General features: G+C 32.8%; 2 non-coding genes and 3 pseudogenes across 2 annotated transcripts; 3 read left to right on the top strand and 2 right to left on the bottom strand.

The window, feature by feature from the left end:
- Positions 1 to 4,992: 4,992 nt before the first annotated feature.
- LOC120118882 lies at positions 4,993 to 5,081 on the bottom strand. Its single transcript, XR_005515791.1, has one exon. It is a non-coding gene; the product is annotated as a small nucleolar RNA snoR20a (small nucleolar RNA).
- A 59-nt stretch (positions 5,082 to 5,140) lies between these two features.
- On the bottom strand, positions 5,141 to 5,225 carry LOC120118880. The gene has a single exon (XR_005515790.1). It is a non-coding gene; the product is annotated as a small nucleolar RNA snoR64a (small nucleolar RNA).
- Positions 5,226 to 8,304: 3,079 nt separating this feature from the next.
- LOC120118317 lies at positions 8,305 to 9,664 on the top strand (annotated as a pseudogene).
- A 1,142-nt stretch (positions 9,665 to 10,806) lies between these two features.
- Positions 10,807 to 15,279, top strand: LOC120118529 (annotated as a pseudogene).
- Positions 15,280 to 22,586: 7,307 nt separating this feature from the next.
- Positions 22,587 to 23,533, top strand: LOC120118695 (annotated as a pseudogene).
- Positions 23,534 to 24,523: the final 990 nt, after the last annotated feature.

The following is a 24,523-nucleotide window of genomic DNA, read 5'->3' as shown; positions in this document are numbered from 1 at the left end:
TGGAATTCATGTCAGATCTCGTTCAGATCGGGTCACATTATTGACAGATAAAATTCAGGTAGGATATTGCCAGGTACGAATTGACTTCAGGTCCGATCATTTTTGGGTTAATTATTTTTCTTCTTTCATGAACGACGAATTGTTATTTTTAATTATATATGATTTGGAGTAAATTACAAAAAAAAATATAAATAATTGTGAGTCAATTTTAATAAAAATATAAATTTAAGGACTAAATTGAACAAACAAGAAATTACATAAAAAAATTTAAATAAATTAAACAACACGAATATATGAGTCATCAAATCAAAATATAAATAAGTATGGGCCTATTTCATATGCAAATATAATTTTAATGACTAGATTAAAGTAAATTACAAAAATATAAATAAGTATGAGCCGATTTCATATACAAATATAATTTTAAAGATTAAATTGAACAAATATAAAATTATAAATTAAAATTTAAATAAATACTTATACCTATATATATAATTACACACACATATATATATATATATATATATATATATATATGTAAGTATCTGTGTATAGGTATGTATATAAATATATATTTATATCTATATCTATATCTATATATATATATATATATAATTATATATAAGTATATATGTATGTATGATGCATATAAGTATTTACATAAGTACATATATATATATCATTAAACATAAGTGACTAGAATAAAATATTCTAAAATTAATGTTCACATTTAATAATTGTGTACATTAAAGAAAGAAAGGAAAATTAAAAGTAATTAGAATGTATACAGTACTAAATTACATTGAATTGAAAATTTCAAGAAAAGATTTTTAATTAGACCATGATTAAAAGGAAATAAATTAAAAAAAATTAAAAAAAAAACAACTGATTCTTAGAGGACTACATTTTTAATTAACCCAAAAAATTTATTGGGAATTAAAAAAAAGCTCCAACACTTGTCAAAAAAAATCCCTCTTCCCTCTTCTAAATTCTCAAAAAAATCAGTTTTTCCATTTTTAAATTTTGGCAAAAAAATCCAATTTGTCAAAATTTGATAATTCCCTCTTCTAAATTTTAAACAATCAATTTTCTCTCAAAAACATTCTTTCTTTTAAAAAGTTATCCCACCACTCATGTGAATATATGTTTATAAAAGTTTATTGTTTATTTTAAATTAATGATTAAATTTTAAAATTTTAAATTTTAAAACTCAAGTAAATTAATCTTTTATATATATTTTAAAATTTTAAGTTAAATTATATTTAAATTATTAGTTAATTAATACATATAAATAAATTCAATTTATAAATATTTAAATTAATTTTATAATATCTAATAAAATCATGTTCAATAAATATTTAATGAAATTAATTTAATGATTATAATTAAAATTTAATATAAGGATTATAATTAATATAGAAGGAAAATTTATTAATTTAATTATCATAACTAACAATTTATATTAACTTTTAAAGAGTAATCATATTAATTATCATAGTTTATTTAATAGTCAAAAAATTATCATAAGTAACAATTTGTTTTAACTTTTAAAAATTAATCATATTAATTATCACAGTTTATTATAAATTCAAAATTTCACAACTTCATTAATTGTAACTTATAAGTCAATGAAATATTAGTTCAATTTAATAATAGGTCGAATCATTTACAAGTTGAATCAATTACAGATCAGGCTTATTACAGGTCATGTTGATAACAGGTCGAGTAATATCAGTTATTTACCGGTTTAATCTCGGGTTCATGTTTATATTAGGTCGGGTGCAGGTCGTGTTCGGTTATCACATTATCAAGTTCAATTTGGGTTCAGGTCGTTCTCAGTCTGAGTGCAGGTCGTAAATTTCCAAGTCCAACTCGGGTTTAGGTCAACACCAGTTCGGACTTGAATAGGTTTCGAACCACCATCACCTCGGGTCATAAATAGTTTTGACTGAAGTTGGTTTCAGTCAGATTTAGATGTCGGATCAGTTTTTTACATCTCTACCTGTTGACAAATAAGGAACGGGTTCGGCGCTCTCTTGCATCGGATGTGGCTTGCCCGTTACGTGGAGCAACAGTGGAATCGTTGTCACATGTTTTTAGAGACTGTGTCATTGCTAGAACTGCTTAGGAGAGCATTATTAAACCAAGTAGACTTGAGGAATTCCTACACATGGAATGGTTGTCGTGGATCCGTATGAATATTAGTCAACCTGACTATTTCCCGGTATGTGCGGATAGCTGGGATTTGTTGTTTTGGGGTAATCGTGTGGAATATTTGGTTGAGGATAAATAATTTTTTTTATATAAATGCTTTGTGGTAGGTGAAAACATTTTATCCCTTAGCCGACGGATGGTTGTCGAAACAGTGTATGATTGTGCTTCTATGGTTGCTTCGCAGAGCCAAGCCTCAACGTCTCATGGTCAGGTCGAAGTGTGGGAACCGCCTCCATCGGGTTGGGTTAAGTTGAATTCGGATGGGGCTCGGCACAAAGGAACAGGTCGTACGGCTTGTGGGGGAGTCATCAGGAATAGCAATCGACAGTGGGTGATGGGATATTCGAGAGCAATTGGAATTTGTTCATTCTTTGATGCAGAATTGTGGGGATTTGGAAGGTATCAAACAAGCGTGGGATATGCAGGTTGCATCGGTTATAGTTGAAACGTATAGCAGTGATGTGTATGAGGCGTTGACTGGGGACGCGTACAAAGGGAGTGGCTCGTCGGTAATACCTCATATCCGGACTCGGTTATTGTTGATGGTTTGGCAAAGCTTGTTTCGAATGTTTGGACTGGGACGTTGTATTTCCAGCAGCCTCCAGTAAGCGTTGCCGAGTTCTACCAACAGGAAAGCAGTGATAATAGAAGTGCTGCTAGCATTGGGACTGCTCATTAGTTTGATATAATATTAAAATTATTAGTTGAATTTTATGTTTGTTCAATTTTAAAAAAATAGTGTAACATATTTTATAAAGAACTAAATTAAAAGAAAATTAAGAATTTGTGACTGATAGGACTCAAGTTTAAAGATTTACTTTATTTAAAATTTTATGGCAATGCACTTATAAATATGTAACTAAAATTTGTAGATTTGAAAAATGGTTGTCCAAGTATCGAGACACATTTATAGTTGAGTGTGTATCTTGTTTAGGATTTCACAATTAATATAATGATTTCTCTTTTATGTATATGTGACTTTTTATAAAAGAATTTTTATATAACATGTGTATTTTTAACATATTCTTCATCAGTATTTGTAATCAATATTGTAGACACCCGTTTTTATCCCGATTTTTTTTATTTATTTAAAATATTAATACTATTATTAGTTGTTGTTGTTATTATTATTATTATTATTATTTACATTATTTTGCAAGCCAATTGAGGCCAACCACAAACACAACACAAACCTAGCCCACCAATGGCCCAGATTACATCAATCCAAAAGTCCACTCGGATGACCTAGATACCTACCCAAGACCCAGCTGGGACCCGACCCATCATTAAACCTATGGTCAACCCAAATCGACCCAATCTAAAACCCTAAAACAAACTAGGGTTTCAATGTCAGCTCGGCCACCACCGTCTTTAATTCTTCAATTTCCCAGTCGCTCAAGCCGATTGCTTCCCTCGCTGCCGCCACCATCGGAGCCGATGAGAGCCCATCCATCGAACAATGACTATATACAGTGACAAAGAGACAAGTAGTCAGCCGAAAATCAAATCCAAGTCAGAGAAAACCCAATAAAAATTAAAAGCAAGTACAACAAATATCCCGAGGAGAATCAGGGCAGTCAATAACCATTAAATCACATGTAATCAGATAATGTTTACAAAGAGTATTCGAGTTTGAAAAAAAAACGGAGGGATTAGAGAGAGAAAATCGAAAAAATAGAGAAAACCTAAAGAAAAACATAAAAGAAAAAGGAGAGGGGACAAAACTTACCTCGGTTGAACGTCGTTGACAGCTAAGGTTGTCGAAGCCAAAGAAACCGAAAGGTTTCTTCTTAGATATGTGACGATTGGTCCATTTTCAGGCCAAAAAGGGCCCTGATCTGTGCTCAGGGCCACAGGGCGCTTCGAATGATGCCATTTTCTCTCCCTTTTGACGCCGGCGTACGGCGGCAGTCGCCGGTCAGTGATAGCCAACATGGCTGAACACCACCGTGTTATGGGATTCGTTTGAAGCTCCCAGAGCTTTCTCTCCATTATCTCTCTTTCAAAAAGGGGCTAGGGAAACAAATTAGAGATGATTTGGTATTGGGCTTGTTTTGGATATATATATGTGTTGAAACGGCGCCGTTTCATGGAGGACCTGGTGAGCATTTTCGCACGTGGATTATTCACTGTAAAAGTCCTATATATCTTGTAATCCTCTATTTTAGTCATCAATACAATTTTAGTTTATTTTTAATTCGTGCTCTCATATTATATATGTTGCAATTTAGTCATGTTATTGTATAGTTTGTTAGGTATGTACCAAAATTTGAGTGTTATGAGGTGCTATCTCTTCCTCACACGTAACAGATTCTCGAACTCTTAAAAAAAAATATTTAGTAAAACGTATACTATTTTTTGATGTTTAGGATTTTCAACCTACTAACTTAATGATGCGTGACGACTCCAAAATCAAATAGTTTTCAAAATTAAATTCCATCTTTCCCCGAAAATTAAATTTTGCGGAAACATTATGACAAATATCAAATACTTTGGGTGCGGTCAAATAGTTAGGGTTGTTGGGAGCTCAATGGAAGCTGATATTTTAGACTCTTCAAATTTGATTCGTGGATTTTTCATCAAAATCATGTTCAAGATTCTCAGTTCATTTTCAGCGTTCTGTTTCAGATTTCTGTGTCTCATCCAAAAGGAAATCAGGCAGGGTCAACTGTTTTAAAATTTCTCATCATACACAGACACCACTGTAATAAAATCTTTACCGTCGAAGTTCAAAACCTGAACAATAAAATTTTATTTGCATAAAAAAAGAGAGAGAAAGCCTCAGACCGTCCTAGTTCATGAATTTCAACAGATTTATGCAGAATAAAACTGCATTTCAGAAATGTCTCTATAGATTCATCATCGGCTTCTGTTATATAGTTTGCAAATAAAAGTTTGAAATCAAAATAAACAGCTAGATATAGAGGCATCAGATCTTCCTATTCAAATTAACGAAATCAACACACTCGGTTTTTGAAATATTTTTGAGCATTCATTGATTCGAATATTCATCATTTTGCCTCGATTTTGATCTAGAAAAGCAGTGTACCAAATAAAAACACGCGGAAAAGGAAATGGAAATCTTCCTCGGGAAAAATCTGAAGCTTAAATAAGAAGCTTGAAGAGGGAAAACAAGAGATTGACCGGAGCGTTGAAGAAAGAAAGATGACGGCCGAGCCTAGGCTATAGTTTGCGGATTAGGGTTTTGCAATAATGCTCGCGGATCCCGACCTCCTTTTATAACCGATTTTTGGTTCGTTTTGGCGGAGTAGTTTGTCATAAAAATACCAGACACAGGCCGTAAACTAGGGAAATATTGTCAGCCTTAGGCCCAAACGTTTGATATACATGCCTTTATATTATTATAATTTTTTAATTACATTAGTGTTATAAGATATCGAGTATAGTGTCAGATAAAAATATGTTTTATAAACAAATTTAAAAAATTAATAAAATAATTAAAAAGAAAAATTCAGAATTAAAATAATAAATTTATTTATAAATCTTTTACTAAACTACTTATATCTTGAATAAATTTTTATAAATATATTTTTAATATGAATATATATATATATATATATATAAATTAAATTTTTCTACAATCTGAAAAATTAATTAAAACAAAAAGTAATCCTTCGTGGCGCCAACAATTGGTTGTGACTTGTGATCACGGACGCCCTTATAAGTTGTATAATAAGATTCTGTTATAATTATTCTCAAAAAATAAAATAAGATTCTGTTATAATACGAAATATAAGCAGATAATAAAATATATAATTTTATAATCTACTTGAAAGATGCCGGAGTTAAAGGAGGAAAGATGGAGAAAACGCGTGGATTTTGCCTCATTTTCACTCACGGACCACAAAATCCAGGTTTATCTTCTAATGTCTAAACATATAGCCTTTTTTTTCTTGAGTTTTAAGATTAAGAAAAGCTGCCGGCAAGATGGACGACGGGTACAGTCACTAGAGGTGGCAAACGGATCATTCATATCGGGTTTGGGTTGAGTTATTTCGAATGTAGATATATTCGATTTAATTATGTTTAAGTTGGATCAAATTTGGTTCGAATCTCGTTCGAGTGTATGGTAAATCGGGTCGGTACTTGTCAATTTTCGGGTCGGGTGATTATCGAATCGGTGTTTTTTTATTCGAATTAAATCAGATCGATTGGTTTTTGGGTCGGTAAATATCAGATCGATTGATTTTTGTTTGGCTCAATGTTTAGATCAAGTCAATTCTTGTTGGATTGGTACGAGTCTAATTAAGTATATATATAATTATTGATATATTCTTGTAAAAATATGTCTTCTTTTTGTTAACCTTATTATTTATGGCCTAATTTCATTTCTCGATCATTCAATATTTTGGATTAAACCATCATTTATAGATGATAAATTGATAATTTGACACAAATACGATCCTATAATGCATGTTAGAGTTTGTTATCAAAATTTATGTTGATCTTATATGAAAAGTTTATCAATTTGATAAAGAAATAATTTTTTATTAAAGATTTTATTTCCGATTATAAATTTAATGTTTTTATTAAAATTAAAAAATAATACATAACTTTATTTGTTAATTTTTAGTCGTAACATAAATAAATTTTATATTATTTTTACTATAAATTTAATATCATTTCCTTTGTTTTAGTTGTTTTCTATTATTTTATTATAAATATAATATTTTTATTACAAGTAAGATAAGTAAATTTTATTTGTAATCTTACAATAAGATTCTTATTTTATATTCCTCTTATGTAACCTAAGTAATTTCTATTATTTTATTATAAATATAATTTTTATTACAAGTAAGATAAGTAAACTTTATTTGTTACTATTTTCAATTTTATCATAAGATTCTTCCTTTTGGTTCGGGTTAATTTCCGTTCAGATTGCTTTCAGGTTGGGTTAAATTCGGTTCGTATTGCTTTCGGATCGGGTTAAAATCCGATTTGTATTTCTTTCGATTCGGGTTACTTTCGGTTTCGATAAATTTTGGATCGGGTATGGGTCGGGTATCGAATAAAAATTGATTATCATGTTCGGGTTAATATCGGGTATTGGGTCGGGTAAATCGGTCGGGTCAAGTTTGTCAGGTCTAGTAGCCACATCTAGGGCTGCAAATGAGACGAGACAAATCGCGAGTTACTCGAGATCAACTCGGTCAAAGCTCGATAAATACTCGAGCTCGAGTTCTTAATGAGCAGAACGAACTATTTGATACACAAATCGAAAAGCTCGTGAGTAGCTTGAAAATATAATATATTAATATTTAATTTAAAAAATAAATTATTAATATTAACATATATGTGTTGATTTTTTTAAATGCAGTATAAGGTTTTCATGTAGTTATATTTAGATTCGAGTTTGAGTTGAGGCTTTAATGAGTTAAGTTAATATTTTTTTTCTTTTCGAGCTTTTACGAGCTTCAGTCCATGATTTCGAGTTCGAGTCGAGCTTGAAAATTTTAGGCTCGCGAGTTTCCAGTTGAGTTGAGCTTCATTTCTGAGTTTTCGAGTTGAGTCGAGCTCAACAATACTCGAGCCCTGCTCTGCTCGTTTACAGCCCTAGTCACACCCCTGGAAATTTAAAATTCTCTTATATTTTTATATTTTCTTTGTATTTTATATGAATTATTTAATTTTACATCGGCTAAGATTTTATAATTTTACACTCCTAAAATTTTAATATAAATTTTTATGTTTGCACTTGTGCCGGCAATTTTCCTTCCACTTCACAAGTCTTTTGTTCATACTTTTTTAACAGTGTAATCAGTAATGCAATGTAATCGCAGCCACATTTGGTTAAAACAATGCGTAATCATTTTGATCCACTTTGCATATTTCGGTTTCGTCTCTCACTTTGGTTCATTGTATTTGTAATGTTTCTTTCCTATTTCCATACTTGGATTCTGGGTTTGCTTTGGGGTCTTTTTGTGTGTAGCAGTTGAAAGAATTATGAAATGCGACCGAGGGAATCAGTGACAGTAGAACTAATATGAAAAAGCTTCAATCACCACCGTCAAATTTATTGTTTAAGCCTCGAAACAACTCAGATATACCCATCTGATCAGTGCATCTCAAATGGCTTCTCCTTCTTCTTCATATATGCTTTGTAGTTCTGAGAACAGTAGTAACAAAAGATATGCGATACCTCTCCATCACACCGCAACAACCCTACTGCTTCATCGTCTTGTCCAACATAGATCATTGGTTATAGTCCCAGTTCTCAACAAGGCTCACCGTTTCATTCTAGGTCTTTATCTCAACCGACCTCTTTACCCTTATTACCTCTCCCCTTATCTTGTCCTTGAATTTCTTCCCTCTTTGATCCTGTTTATAACGGTGTTTCCATGGAGAAAAAGGGTCGTCAAGTCTAATATTAGGCCTTCACTTCCTACACCGGTTGATAGAGGAAGTAAAGAGTTTTGTGTCGGCGTCTGTTCAAGTTTGCCGCCCCGTAGAGGCCATAGGCGGTCCAGCAGTGATTTTCCATTAGGATTCTCTGCTATGATTCAGTCTTCGCTTCAATCTAATTCAATAGTGAACCCTGCTGTACATGAACCAGTTCAGTTGGTGAAACGAGAATTGGCGGACGACTTGTTTAATGCTTACATGAATTCTGAAAATCTTGAGACATTGAACTCTTCAGGCACTGAGGACAGGATTTGGATAGCAGAGGTAGTGGCACAAAGACCTATGGAGGTGAAAGTAGTGACAATGAAGTGTGGTGTCAATGGACATCCTATCAATAGCGTCAAGAGGAGCGTTGCTGGAGATATTGCCCCGATCCCGACCGTTGGGCAATTTCAAAGTGTTTCAATGGATAGTTTCAAGGGAAGTCTGCAATTTGATGATGATTCGACAAAGCGAAATCGAGGGGTTCATTGCTCTACAAATTCAATGAAGCTGAGGTAAAAAAAGATTATGGAAAATGAAAAGCTTGCTGAGATTGCATATGTGGATCCAAAACGTGTCAAAAGGTTGCTTCTCTTTTCTTTTTCTTCTAGTATTGCGATATTATAATTGGACATGGTTACTGATTCTGACTTATTCATGACAGAATTTTGGCTAATCGGCAATCTGCAGCTCGTTCCAAGGAGCGGAGGATGCGGTACATCGCAGAATTAGAGCATAAGGTGCAAACTCTGAAAATGGAGGCAACCACCTTATCTGCACAGCTAACTACGTACAGGTCCGTATCAAGTTCTAAATATTATACCAATTATTACACAATTTCTCCTGTAATTGGGCTCATTACACACTTGCTCCTCAGCATCTCATCATTGTTTGATCTTCCTTGTTTAGAGGGATTCTTTCGGGGCTTACAAGTCAGAAAAATGAGTTGAAATTTCGTCTTCAGGCTATTGAGCAACAGGCTCGACTTAAAGACGGTATACATAACGATGTTCTTATGTCATCTGGCTCTGAAAAAAGTTTCTGAATTAGTGCCTGCCTTGATAATTATTCATAACCTATAAGTGATTTTGACTGATAATCCTGTAAGAGTTTAGTATATATCTGAAGTTGAGTACTCTGTGCAGTTGCATTGAAGCATACAGACAGTCTGTAAGCTTTTCCAATTGGATTGTCATGTTTTGCATTTGGATTACATGTTGATGACTCAAACTGCGTGGCTCAGCAGCTTTCCGTTAACCATTCGAGGTTTTCAGCACACCCTCAGCGGCTAAATGCTGACCAGGCGCAGCAACAGTGGCGGACGTAAGTAGGGTGGGCACGTGCTCACCCTCAGCTTTCCGTTCACCACTGTGCAACAACAAATTGGTGAGCCTACTTGAAATGAGTCAAAGTTTTAAGCAGCCAAATTATCATTATCAGAATTGGGTTTTGAAATCACAGTAATCTTTTAGAGGCGTCTACATCAATCGCTAAACATATATAGATAGATAAACAGAGAGTGAAGTTGACACCATTGTTTTGTTCATAGGATGCAATGTGATTTGCAAAGGTTCACCTAAACTGTTCCTCTTTTGATTCATTAAGTTGATTGTAAAGACAGTGACAATCAAAAGTTTTGTCTTGTGTTTGAACCATGACCTCTAGAAACAACAACGATTTCTTTAAACTGGGGTAAGTTGGTTCGTGCAAGATTTTTTTTAAGAAAAACTTATTTATTTGTACATGTTTTGTTATTTATTAAATAACGAAGAATGGTATTTTGTTTAATTTATAATTAAAATAAAAAAAATATATTATATACTCGTTTTTTAACATATTTTATTTTTTTCATAAACATATTGAATTCTATATGTAACAATTAGCATGTTTATAATTATATTGTTTGACAAAAATGTTCATACTTATATTAGGTTAAAATAAAGAATTGTTTAATTTAAACAAACGAACATATATATAATCTTAACTATATATTTATTGATCAAATTATTACTTTAATCTTAATTAATATTAAATCTTTGATTTCCGATAATTTCTCAATAAATACAAAGTTGAGAAATTTAACAAATACAAACGCAAATAAAAAGAAATTTATAACCGTTTTCTTACATTTAAAAAGGGAATTATTTGGAATTTGAAAAGACCAAATAGATATCTCTTGCTCTCTTTCTCTCTCTCCACAGTTAATAATAAAAAAGAGTAAAAGGCAATCAAACCCTTTATATCCTCTTCTTTCACTTCTTTTGAAATATTTGCCCCATTTTTTGAATTAGGGTTTCGGTTCTTCTTCCCTGCTTTAAACCCTACTCTCGCCGATCCCCTTCTTACTAGCCGTTGTTCTGTCTTTCCCGCCATATTTCTCCTTCATCTATGGCCCTTACCTCCTCCTTTTCAAATACGAACCGTTAGATCGGCTTTCATTAGCTCTTTTTTTTTTCGTGTGTGTGTCGAAGTTTTGAACTTTGCTTAGCCTGGAAATGTCGTCGAACGAAGCAGAGAATAAGGTGGAGATGAAGGGGAGAGAGAGAGGAGGAGAGCTCTTGTTTTGTGGCTCCACGAGTCGGGACATCGTTGGCCGCCGTAAAGGTCCAGTGAAGGCAACTTGGTCTCCCACTCGCCTCCGCCCTCTCATTGGTGTCAATATCCGGTTTGTTACTCCGGTTGCGGTGAGTTTTGTCTACACCTACGGATATACATTTCAAATATGTATATATATATATACGTACTTAAAAAATATTTCGTTTCGTTGCAGTGTCATGTCACTGCGTTGCATGGATGTGAGGGCGATGCTACTCATGGGGTCGTAATGAGGCATGAAAAAGCTCAGCTTTTTTAATGTTGTTAAATGCATATTGTTAATGATTTTACTGTTGTTAATAGTGGCTGATAGACGTTTATGTATAGAAAGGGCAATGGTCATGGCGATAGAATCCATCGTGATAGGCCAACTGTGTTTCTGAACTTTTACAGTATGTTCTTTGGTTATTAAATTATACCGTCTGTATTTGTTAATTTTCTGAAATTGATGGTTAATTTGACCTATGTTGCTATGTTGAAGGTATAAAATAATCAAAGCAGGAGGGGGAAGGAGCCACACGGTGGTAGTTACTGAAGATGGTAATTCCCTGGCATTTGGCTGGAATAAGCATGGGCAGCTTGGTTCAGGTTCCACAAAAAATGGTAGGTCTGTTGATTGGATTAGTACTAGTACCATGTTACTAGGTGTTTGTTTCTTAGTGTTAAATTCTTGTATGGATGATGACATTTTTTAAACTTTTTGTTTCAAATGTTTATCATTTATCATTTTGTAGAAGTTGAGTCATCTCCCGTACGTTGTCTTGTCTCTCAAGTTACAAACGTGCATGTGGAGCTGAATTCAGTGTGTGGTTATCATCTGCTGAAGGAGCTTCTATACTGTATGGGTGCGGTTCTTTTAGCTGTGTCTTGACTTACTTTCATAGGCTATATTTTTTTTTATTGTTCACTTTTCACTGTTCTAAACTTGTTTTTTTGGTTATAGAACTGCAGGTCTTCCCCAATATGGCCAGCTTGGTCATGGGACAGACAATGAGGTATGTCGAGAAGAAGAGTTGCTTTGACGAGACTTGTTCCTTTTTTGCTGCAGACTATTACTTACAAAGTATGCTTCATGTATATAATATATAAGACTAGTTGCTAGCTGTGGTAAATATATATTAGATTGACTTGCAGCACTGCTTTTTCTTGGATGTTTGCATTATACGATATGCTTGCAGTATAATGCTAAGGATAGTCAGTGAGGCTTGTTTATGAAGCCCAACCACGCCCTAGAGCTATAGCCACTCTTTCTGGAGAAACTATTGTCAAAGCTGCTGGGGCAAACATACAGGTTCATATTATGCTGTTCTCTTTCATGTTTTGGGCATGATCCCTCTCCTTCCCCAAAAACTACTATAACATCACCTCATTGTTTATATTTACTTTTTTCTTCTACTACTACTACTACAACATTCATCTCATTTGTTTATATGTTGTGCATCCAGTTGCTGTGGATACAAATGGCTATGTTTACAGTAAGTTCACTGCTGATTATTGTGAAATGTTTAGATTTCTCTTTTATTTTCCATTTCATAAACAATTGACTTCGTTACATGAATGTCTAGGTGGGGCTTTGGGTTATGGAAGGTTAGTGACACACACCTGTTTACTGCATCATCCCATTATTTAATGTGTTTCACAGTGCTTAAATCCTTTATTTACTGCATGTAATTCATTCATCGCATGTGCAGGCTTGGGCACAGAGAGCAGAAGGATGAGTGGGTTCCTCGTCGTGTTGAAGTATTCAGAGGCACAATGTTCTTCCTCCCAATGCAATTGTTTCAGCTGGTTCTGTAAATTCAGCGTGTACTGCAGGTATGTCTGCTGGTTCTGTACTTTGTTAGGGAGGGTAATAGTCTGGTTGCTAAAACTCTTAATAAAATTGAGGGTTAAAGGGAGAAGTGATGCCATAATAGGCCTTATGTTTATAGATTTCAAGGTGATTATGTCTTTGCTTGTTTTCTAGGTGGTGGGCAATGTATATGTGGGGCAAATAAGAATACTGGTGATGACTGGATGTATCCCAAACCTCTCATGGATTTAAGGTTTTGCTTTGCCCATGGCTATGTTATTCTTAATGTTAATTCTCTTCTCGCTTCACCATTATTGGCTGATTTTTTGGTCTAGATGTATCACCATTGTTATGTTTTCACAGTTCTTGGTTACTTTTCTTCCCTCCCTTCCAATCATTTGTTCCACCTTATTTTGTGATCTATGATCATTAAGCTTTGCATGGAACTTTCTTGTTATCTACTATTTATCATAGCTTAATTTATAGATTCTGTTATATTGCATCTATTTTATGCTATTCAGTGTGCTAAAGTGACTTGTATGTTACTCCTAAAGAATAAAAGAAATCATTGATTTCATAGTATGACTCTTTCAACTGTTCTATTTTTTTCTGTTCATTTTGATTCTTTACTTTATGTGAAGTACTTAGGGTTGAAGTCAATTAAACTTCACCCTGCTAGTTTTAGTCTGTAAATATCTAAGTCGCATTTGTTTATCCCTTTCCTTCCCAGTGGCTGGAATTTACGTTGCATGGATTCAGGCAATACCATTTGTTGGTGCAGACTCCTCCTGCATAAGTTGGGCCATGCTCAGTATGGAGAGTTGGGATATGGTCCCGCCGGACAAAGTATGCATTGTTACTTGTGCTTGCAGATTTTTGTCTGTCCTCTATCCTTTATTCTATTAACTGATATTGTGTCTTCCATTTAGGTCTTCTGCTGTTCCGAAAAAGTAGACATCTGGAGGGCATGCATGTTATCAGGTGGATAAATTAACAATAACTTCATGTAAATATAATACCATGCTCTGGTTTTCTCGACGGGATGGTACTGAGGAATTCTTTGTATATCTGTGTAGTGTGCCTGGTGGGCCATTCAATGGCCGTTGTTGATAGAACAAATGTTGGTGACAGGCTGACCAGGTAAATTTGTAATCTCCCCCCCCACCAAAAAAAAAAAACCAAACAACCAAATATTAGAGATTTTAGTACCTAGATAACATTATGGGGTACCTTGCAAATGTTTTTTTCCTAGTCCCAAGACAGTAGTATATTTGTGCTAAAAATTTTATTGACTTTATTAATACTTCTAAAGTTCGAAGGGTTAAGTTTAAATATTTATGCCTAAGGACTTTTTGACATGCATTGCTACATGCAGCTAGTGTCATTAATCCCATCAGAATGTAAGTGCAACTTCTATTCTTCTGTATTGGTGGATATAAACTTTGAGGATTCCGAGGTGTTGATCATTGGCTATTAGCTCATTTTGCTGATGTCGTTTGGTCTTGTACTAGCCGATGACTCTTGTTATGTTGAAATATTGAAACACAAAGACTTATGTGTAAATGTTCTCTGTTTCTACAGCTGGACATTCATGATGGCAAGATTCTGGTGAAGGTAAGTTTCTGTCGGTGTCTCGGTTTCCAGTTAATTGGGACTTATATAGGGTTTTTGTAATAACATTGCAAACTAGGTTGTTGCCATAGATTGTCAAGTTGACAACTATTAAATATTGAAGTTACGAGAGTTGGCATGCACACTAATTTATAAATCCATCCTGACTGCAGTGACCGAGTTACCGGATACCGAACTTCAGCTCCTAAGCAAACAAAAAGGGTGCTAATAAAACTCCAACTTCCTCAAAGAAGAGGAAGAAGGCGAAGGATGCATCTGACACAGAGGAAGAGGAGAATAGTGATATCGAGAGTGACAGCAGTGAAGAGCACATCATGGTGAGGTTTCCGGCAAAGGCCGAGGTAAGGGTACGAAGAAGTCCACATCAGGTGGAAAGTAAAGGCGTGGACGCCCCTCAAACAAAAGTTCGCAATCCTCTCGAGGAAAAAATGGTAAGAGGGGGCGGTCACGGAAGGCCTAAAAGTGTTGTTATATATTCCCAGTCCCACTGGAAATTTTGTTCTCATTGTGGAGAAGTGTACTTTTTTTAACTAGAACTATTTTCATTTTATTTGATCACCTGGTGAAGGATGTGCCGGAATTAACGTTATGAGTTTTTGTTTGAGATGAATGGTCAATGGCAGAGAATTTCTTTTTGTCAATTGCCAATTTTATATAATTGAAATGAACTCAAAACCCTGCATCAAAGTTGTCAATGGCAAAATCCAGGCGGCTGTATGGTGTTTGATTACACTATGTGGATAGTTGGTTCTCTAGTCTACACTCAGATCAGTGTAAATCCAAATATCTAGGTGGTGTTGATTGAGAAAAAAAAAAGTGGAGAATGGTGTTGGTTGGTCAGTCGGTGGATTCAGATTTGTTGGTCGAACCAAGCAAGCACCATTATGATTTATTCATTCCGGCTCCAATCTTAACCGCCGTTATCATCATTGTCAAGTATGAGTTTTTTCACCAAACCTATACAATACACATATCTTAATTTATCAAAAATAATTATAGCGGAGTAACCATAAACTCTTGTCCGGGGCTGTAATATGTAATTTGTATCTTAAGTTTGCCTTGTTTTCATTGGATCATCCAACCTCCAATGCACGCGTATCTAGACAAACATAAGATTTATGCTATGACATAAATTATAAAATTTAAAGAGAAAAAAATATAAAAAAATTTAAATTATATAAAAATTTAACTTTAATGGCTTTAAATCCTCGATTATTCTACTTGTATCAGCGTCGCGCATGAAAACGGAGATAGAGAGATTTGTTTATAAGTTGGAAATCATTCTCTAGTTTGCCGCAAACCTGACATCTTCACTGTGCCTCCACGTTGGGAATGGATTTGGAAGATCTTTTATAGAGCGAGGTTGATATTATATAGATTCATGTTCAACAGATAACTGCCACTTTCTACACAACTCAACCCCAATAATTTCAAACGTAAATTAAGTGTTAGTATCTAAATTCAGTTTAATTTGCTCTAGTATTTAATTTTTTATTTTTAAAAATATAGCTAAAGTTTTATTTTCTTAATTTTATACCCACTATTACAAATTAACGAACAAGCTCATCGGTCGTCACGCCTACAACTATTGGTTGTTGCATCCATCGACCGATGAAGCTCAAACTTTCTAGTCACACCTTTTTACCCTCTAATGCGATTACAGCCTCTGTTTCATCGAAAAGGTCTCAATCTCCCCAAATCGAGACGGACTCTTTGATTTTTTCATCATCCGATCCGTGGTCCACTTTCTGATAGGCCTGAAACTGGACTATGTGGTCAGCTCATCATTCTCTCGTGGTCCACCGTTCGAACTAGTCATCCACCATCGGAGTTTGCCATGTCAGCCGTCCAATAAGTTTTTAACTGTGTGATACTAAATAAATAAAAACTAAATGTTAGGTATGATTTTGAAAAAATGAAAATTTAAGTATTAAAACGAATCAAAACTGATAATTTAGTACTAAACATAGTTACCCTAATTTGAAGTACGTTAACTTGGACGTAACTCTCAATGTCTCAGCCTCTTTTACCAAACTAAATTCTTCACGATTTGAAAGAATCTTAAAATATTATATCTTAAAATATAATAGATTAACAAAAATAAATAATGAGAAGAATGGAACAAAAACAACGTAAAAGGGGATGAACTGGGAGATAAGTCTATGCGTATCTTAATGACAGCAATCCTGATGTAATTACGAGCATGCCCATCATTTGATATGCAATGATTAAGTTAGACCGTTTATGCACAATTATTAGCCAACGTTCAAGTAATTTGACCACCAGAATTGTGTTAAATATCATGTGTCCCTAATCATCTTAAAGGGTCAAATTATCGTTTTAATAACTATTAGTTAATTAATCTTAAAAAATACATATAAAGCATCTTTGTAGTCATTCAACTTTTAAAAAAATTACAAAAAATAAACTATACACTTTTAAATTATATTTGAATTACTAAAAAAATTAAATAATTGAACACATTGCTTAAAAAATTGACTCCACTTTTGAATCTCGAAAATATAAATATAAGCTTTACAAATTTAATCAATAAATAAGAAGTTATTTATAAAACAGTTTGATGAATAAACAAATTCATGAAGTTATAATTTTAAAATATATTGTGAATTTCTATACATTTTAAAAATATTTTTTAGAATATTACTTAGAAATGTTGAAAATTATCAAAAATGAAACTTTGTTTATAATTGAGGGGTAAATGAGTTTAATTTTATTAATTTAATATATCACTTTGCCCTTTAATGACAATTTAATGTCGTGTCTATTTTAAAAAAAAAAATTTATCATGAATTATATAATTTTTAAATTAATATCTAAATATATTTAAACATAGTTTAGTAACTATTTAAAAATTTTATCCAACAAAATTAGTGGATATTATGGAGGGTCCTTGAATTATTTAATGTTACTTATAAGGACAAATTAGCTAGTGCGGTGTTCGGCGTGTTGCCTTAATTGTTTGTTTCAGTGTGCCACATACACTGTGGTCCTTTAAAATATTCGAAATTGTTTGATAAATTAAAAATTAAGCGTGAAAAATTAATTTTTGAATTTAAATTACTAATATATTTTTATATTAAATAATGATATAATTAAAATAAATAAAAATAAAATAAGTTGCTGAAACGCTCATCAATGAGATCATATATAATTACATTTGGTAAAGATATATATTTCAATTATTAATTTATTGTTTATATAATTAATTGGTTGCAACTTTGCTGGTCAATATTAAAAATCTGCCGTCTTTTTGTCCAAAAGATGGAACAAGACATAGTCAGCATTATCTGGTAATCCACAAAATAAAGCTGAGTTCAACGACAAAATCATAATATTAATGACACATTTATCCAAAGCAGAGTGACGTGAAGTTGTTGAATGGTGGAGGCGGTACTACAACTACGACCCTCACGTTCGCCTCTTTATTAATTCCCTGTAATAAAAACAAAGATTATTCAGAACACAGGACACATGGCAGCCAGTTTTCTCATACGCCAAAACATAATCTTCGAACTATAAGAGTCCGTTTAATTCGCGAAATCTTACATTATAAATGAGAATTTTTTTTTTAAAATTGTATTTATTTGGTTCACATACTCTTACAATATCAGAAATACTCTTTTCCAACAGTATCATTTTTTGTTAAAATGTGGAAATGTCATTACCTTCAAATTCTTAGGTAATCTTACACTCCCACTACTTTGGACAAAAATACCCTTGGACTAATGAAGTCATTTTAATGATCCTTCTAAATTCTATTTTTATACTTTACTCAAATTATAAAATAATAAATATACAAAGAGTTTGATTTACTAAAATATTAATAATTTTGAGAATTTAAAATTTATATTTTATATTATTATTTTACTATATAATTTTATGGGATGAAAAAAATAATATATTGTAAAAATGTAATTATTTAAAATATATTTTATTACCATAACATTTTTTTATATATATTATTTATATAAATAAATATGATACTTATGAACATTATTAAAAATATAAATTTAATATACTATATTAATTATAATTAAATATTTTTATGAATTTTCATTCAAATATTTATAATTAATATTAAGTTTAACTTTAAAAAATATATCACAATGACTTTGGTAAATATGATCCAAGTAATCTTATATTCCTCTAACCAAACACTGTAATCTTACATTCCTAATAAACAAACCACACAATGTAATATAATATTCTCATAATAATGTTACATTTCAGTAATGTTATTCCTAAAAGTAATATTACATTCCGTGAACCAAATTACCTTAAGGTGGCGTTTGGTTCACTGGAATGTTTCTGAGGGAATTGAAATCTGTGAAGAATTGAATATGTCAGGAATTGTAATCCAATTCCATATTATGTTTGATTGGCAGGAAATGGAATTGGAATCTAATTACAATTTTGTTTGGTTCGCAGACATGTCAGATGAATTGATTTCAGTAAGGTAAAATGACAGAATTGTCATTGTTTTTTGCTTTATTTTAGTTTGTTTTACAACTTAATATAGTAATATATAAAAAAAAAAATTTCATTTTATGATAATTATCATTTAAATAAATTATAAAAATCATGCTAATATCACACTTAAAAAAACCCGACCCGACTCGATCCGAATATCCACTTAAAAACCTGACCCGAACAAAAAAGTTTCACCCGACGACCCGACCCGAATATGAACTAGAAACCGACCCAAAATAATAAAAATATTTTATTCAATAAAAACAACGACTTAATTGAAAAAAATTATATATAGAGGGGTATTATTGTAATTATTTCTAAATATATAAGGTAAAATTATATATATTTTCGGGTCGGGTATTTTTCACCCTAAACCCGAACTCGACCCGACCCGAATATCACACTTAAAAAACCGACCCGACCCGACCAAAATAAAGTTTCACCATACCCGACTTGAATATATGAATTAGAAACCAACCCGACCCGAAATAATAAAAAATATTTTTATTCAATATGAATAAGTTACCAAAAGATGATGAGGGTAGTATGGTCAAATTTCAATCCCCTCTAACAAGGGAATTGAATTCCATCCATTCTTGGATGAAATTCATTTTCTTTCATTTGATGAAAATTTGAAGCCATGAGAGATTCCAATTCCATTTGAAAACTTGAACCAAACATGAAAAAGTTGTGGAATTGGATTCCAATTCCCCCAATTCCAAGGGATTCATACCAACCAAACGCCACCTAAGTAGATTGTCCTAAATTCCATGACAGCTATGAGTTATAATCATCACTAATATTGTCCGACTTAATTCACCCCTTTGTGTGATTGTTCCATCACCACCGAAAATGTTGCAATGGGTCTATACTGAAAATAAAAAGAAAGAAGGCGTCAATCTGGACAGGTTGGCAAACACTGAGACAACAAAATTGCATGTGGCATGCTATATGTTAAAGTGTTGGACTCTTAGATTCTACTAATTACATATCAAATTTAGATAACATCGGCTATCAAACAAAATGAGATAAGGTTGGTTGCCTACAAGGAACTTCATACTTGACATGATCATGTGACAACCAATTCACAATGTTATTTAATTTAACAATACATTATTTTAATTCAAATAATGAATCATCTTAGTTTTATAAATAAGTATGTACCCATTCAAATTTCAACCATTATAATTTTTTTTATAAATATCCAATTCTCTATATTCATATCACAATTGATATTTTCTTGGTCAATTTCCTAAACTTTAACTTTTATTTATTATAAACGCTTAAATTTTATATTAATATATTGAAAATTTATTCTATTCTTAAATTTCAAATACATCTTACAGTTTTATAAATCTCTTGCAAAGAAGATGAAATGAATTATTACCAGGTTTTTGGCACTCGAATTACAGATGAAACATCTAAAATTTGAGAAAATTAATAGGAATTTATCTTTATTTATAGAATAAAGTAGGAACCTAAAAGTGTTTAAAATATTATGTGACATTGTTGAAATTTTTTAATTTTATTCCATTAAAATTTTAAAGAAAATTCTAATTTTGATCTCCTCTAATGTAATTTTTCTTGTTTATTTTATTTGAAAGTACTATAAAACTAAGGGAAAAAGAAGAAAATCATGATTTCAAAAAAAATTGAAATAAAAAGTTAAAAATAATTCAATTATAGGTATACTGATTTAGTTAAGATCCCTTACACCTAGTGTAAAACTTTACTTCTACACTTTTTAAGATCGTTGGATAATAGAAAAATTGATGGTGACGTTAGCTCTTTGTTTTTCTCAGTAAATATTTCGCACATGGGGCGGGGCATGGTAGTTGGGCAGATACAATGGTGAATAATAAAAGAGTTGCTTTAAAGGGAGCTGCATTTTTAAAATGCTTTAAGAAGCAAAAGACTTCAGTCTCCTCTACCATTGATCTTAGAGAAGAGAAAATTAAGATCTAAAATATGTCTTCTTCAACCCCGTCAAAATTATTAGCATTGGAATAGTAAAAGATTTATATGTATTTTTTACCTCCACCCCACATATCCCTCTAATCTTAAAAAATAGTTTTTATTTGCATGAATTTTCCAATGTCCGCATTGAGGTAATTAGCAAATTCATTTAATAACGTTTGTTATATGAATTGTAGTATTTAATTATTTTACTTTTGTATATCAAAATTGGGAAAACATTAAAGTAAAATTTTCAAGTCTTTTGATTAAAAATCTAAAATAAAAAAGAGTTTCTCATAGTGACGGATCTATAAATATTATTTAGAGTTGACACACATATGTTAATAACATAAAATTTTTAAATTGGATAGGTATAAATAAAATTTCAAGGTGGACACCGTTCGTAAAATAAGTAACTAATCGAAAAAAATTCAGATTTTAAGATAGATATGATAAATTTTAAAATAAATATCATCAATAAAATAAATAAATAATAAAAAAATTCGTGTTTACCCTTACCAAGTTGTGTCTCCGCCGCTGCTCACGTACTCTTTGTCTTCTGATTGCTAGTTATTACTCTCACATGATATCATTTACAGTGTTCAATGTATCAAAATCAAACAAATCTTTCTTTAAAGATTACCCCACATCTATCTTCTCTATTTCAAATACAAATTTGAAACTTGTTTTGTATGATAATTAGTTTTGTCTTTATTTGTAATTATTTGGTATTTGTTTTGATATTATGCTACAAAATTATTGAGTTTATTTCTTTTTTTAAATATGTATTAAGTTGGGATAATTTATTTATTGTCGAATGTAAAATCGATGTTGCCATTCGGGACATTTAATTACTTGGTCAACCGCAGACAGCGTACTTTTCCCTTTTATAAAAACCTCGTCTCTCCCAAGCTATCCCCTCCCTCCTCCAAAGCTTCGATTTTCATCGTCTACTCTGGAGCCAAAGACTTCATCTTTCTATTTGAATTGTTAGTTTGTCAGGAAATGTCTGCGGGGCTTGGAAAATGTTGCAAAATCAGATGCATCGTGAGCTCCGGCAAATGCTGCGGCGGTGGAGGAACAAAGCTCGCATGTCGGCCAGCTCGTGTTACCCTTACCAGTTGTGTCTTCGCCGCTGCTCACGTACCCTTTGTCTTCTGATTACTAGTATTACCCTCACATGATATCATTTACAGTGTTCAATGTATCAAAATCAAACAAATCTTTCTTTAATGATTACCCCACATCTATCTTCTCTATTTCAAAGACAAATTTGAAACTTGTTTGTATGATAATTAGTTTTGTCTTTATTTGTAATTATTTGGTATTGTTTTGATATTATGCTACAAAATTATGAGTTTATTCTTTTTTTAAATATGTATTAAGTTGGGATAATTTATTTATTGTCCAATGTAAAATCGATGTTGCCATTCGGGACATTTAATTACTTGGTCAACCGCAGACAGCGTACTTTTCCCCTTTTATAAAAACCTCGTCTCTCCCAAGCTATCCCCTCCCTCCTCCAAAGCTTCGATTTTCATCGTCTCTACTCTGGAGCCAAAGACTTCATCTTTCTATTTGAATTGTTAGTTTGTCAGGAAAATGTCTGCGGGGCTTGGAAAATGTTGCAAAATCAGATGCATCGTGAGGCTCGGCAAATGCTGCGGCGGTGGAGGAACAAAGCTCGCATGTCGGCCAGCTTGCCATCCGATGTGCCGGAGGGACACGTGGTGGTCTGTGTGGGGACGAGTCGCAGGAGATTCGTGGTGCGGGTGACGTACCTGAACCATCCCGTGTTTAAGGAATTCCTAATCGAAGCCGAGGAAGAATACGGGTTTGGTAACGAAGGCCCATTGACGATCCCCTGCGACGAGTCCGTTTCGAGGAGCTCATCCGGTTCATTACCCGTTCGGAGTCGGGTCAATCCGATAGGTCGTGGAAGACAAGTGCCACTCGGGAATCAAGAGTAAAGTTGATTTGTGGATGGAATCTCGACCGTTGCTGCACGATAAAACATTCTGATAATATCAACAACGCTGGAAAGAGGAAGGACAGTCTTTGACTTCTTAATCGATGATTTCGACTCAGTTCCGAGTTACCTCAAGCGAACAATTGATTATTCAACACTGCTGAAGCTTGAAAGCAACGAGTTACGAGTTTTCACTTACCTTAGTAACAAAGGTAAGTTGGCGGGGTTATATTGTTGTCCTTTCTTCTCAAAAATCATTTGTAATTGGTAAAATGAGCAGAGCAAGGAATAATACCGAGTCGACGATGCTTGATGGAGATGGCTGAGAAGGTGAAAACATTTGTTCACCGAGTCATCCAAGTTTATTTTATAAATCACTCACGGTTGTAAATTCTGAGATATATTAAGGAAATATTTTAGAAAATATTGTAGTCCAATATGATACTACAATTCAGTTAATTATTTTATAAAAACATAATGTAAAGTGACAATTTTTTTATATCTGTAATAGTGTTGTATATTGTCTGGATCACTAGTGCTGTAATAAAGAATTTCATAGTACAGTGTTCTGAATAATGGTGCACGTGTAGCGTTGTAATAACGCAAGATTTATGAACAATCACGGTCGTTTGACTTGATAATATTGATGAACCTTCATTTATTTGCAACCCAAGATTTATAGATTCGAGAACAAATAATGCAGCTTTATTGTGAAAGAGTTACTATTATTATTCCAGACCGACCGTTCGTGGTTTAATGCATCGTGTTGTGGCTCGGACTGTTAGAAGCGGGTATTTGGTTTTTAAAGTTGGACATGAATGGATCGATTCCATGATTAGCTCCACTCCCAAGTAAAAGTCACACACTGAGACCAGATTCAATGAATAAAAACCCCTTGCCTTGATCATACCATGATTTTCCAATTCATATCATTTTATATTGAAAGTCGAAATTCTAAAGAAATAATAGATTTTCAAAATTCGAGGAGGTAGTAAAAATATTAATAGTAAACAAATAAAATATTAAATGATTTAAATTTCTTTAAAAATAATTTTCTTGATCCATCTCTACAGACTAGAAGAATCGAATTCACTCTATTTAAAATATACTTCAAATTTTAATTAATAAACAATGGTTATAGATAAAAGTTAATTTTATATTATATGAACTCAAGGAAATGAAGATTGCTGTCAAATCAAATGGATGTCCTAATCAAAGTCCCAAGAGAAGCTTAAAAATAGGAAACGGAAGAAGAACGAAGCAAACATAGTGGGGACTGGGGCGTATCATAATCGGTACTTGACTTACTATATTGGTCTTGGGGGAAAAACAATCGACCTAATAATGGTGTCTTTTTCACAATGGCATCAATTGCCAGCTTTGCATAAACTTGGGTTTTAGCATTCTTTTAACCGCCCAAACACTAAAAGCAATGACAAATAAAGGTTTTCTTAGCCAGTATATGGGTA

The sequence above is a fragment of the Hibiscus syriacus genome, unplaced genomic scaffold (genome assembly GCF_006381635.1).
Source record: "Hibiscus syriacus cultivar Baekdansim isolate YM2019G1 unplaced genomic scaffold, ASM638163v2 tig00110328_pilon, whole genome shotgun sequence".
NCBI classification, from domain to species: domain Eukaryota; kingdom Viridiplantae; phylum Streptophyta; class Magnoliopsida; order Malvales; family Malvaceae; genus Hibiscus; species Hibiscus syriacus.
The sequence above is the reverse complement of the archived record's forward strand: the minus strand, read 5'-3'. Positions and strand labels throughout refer to the sequence as shown.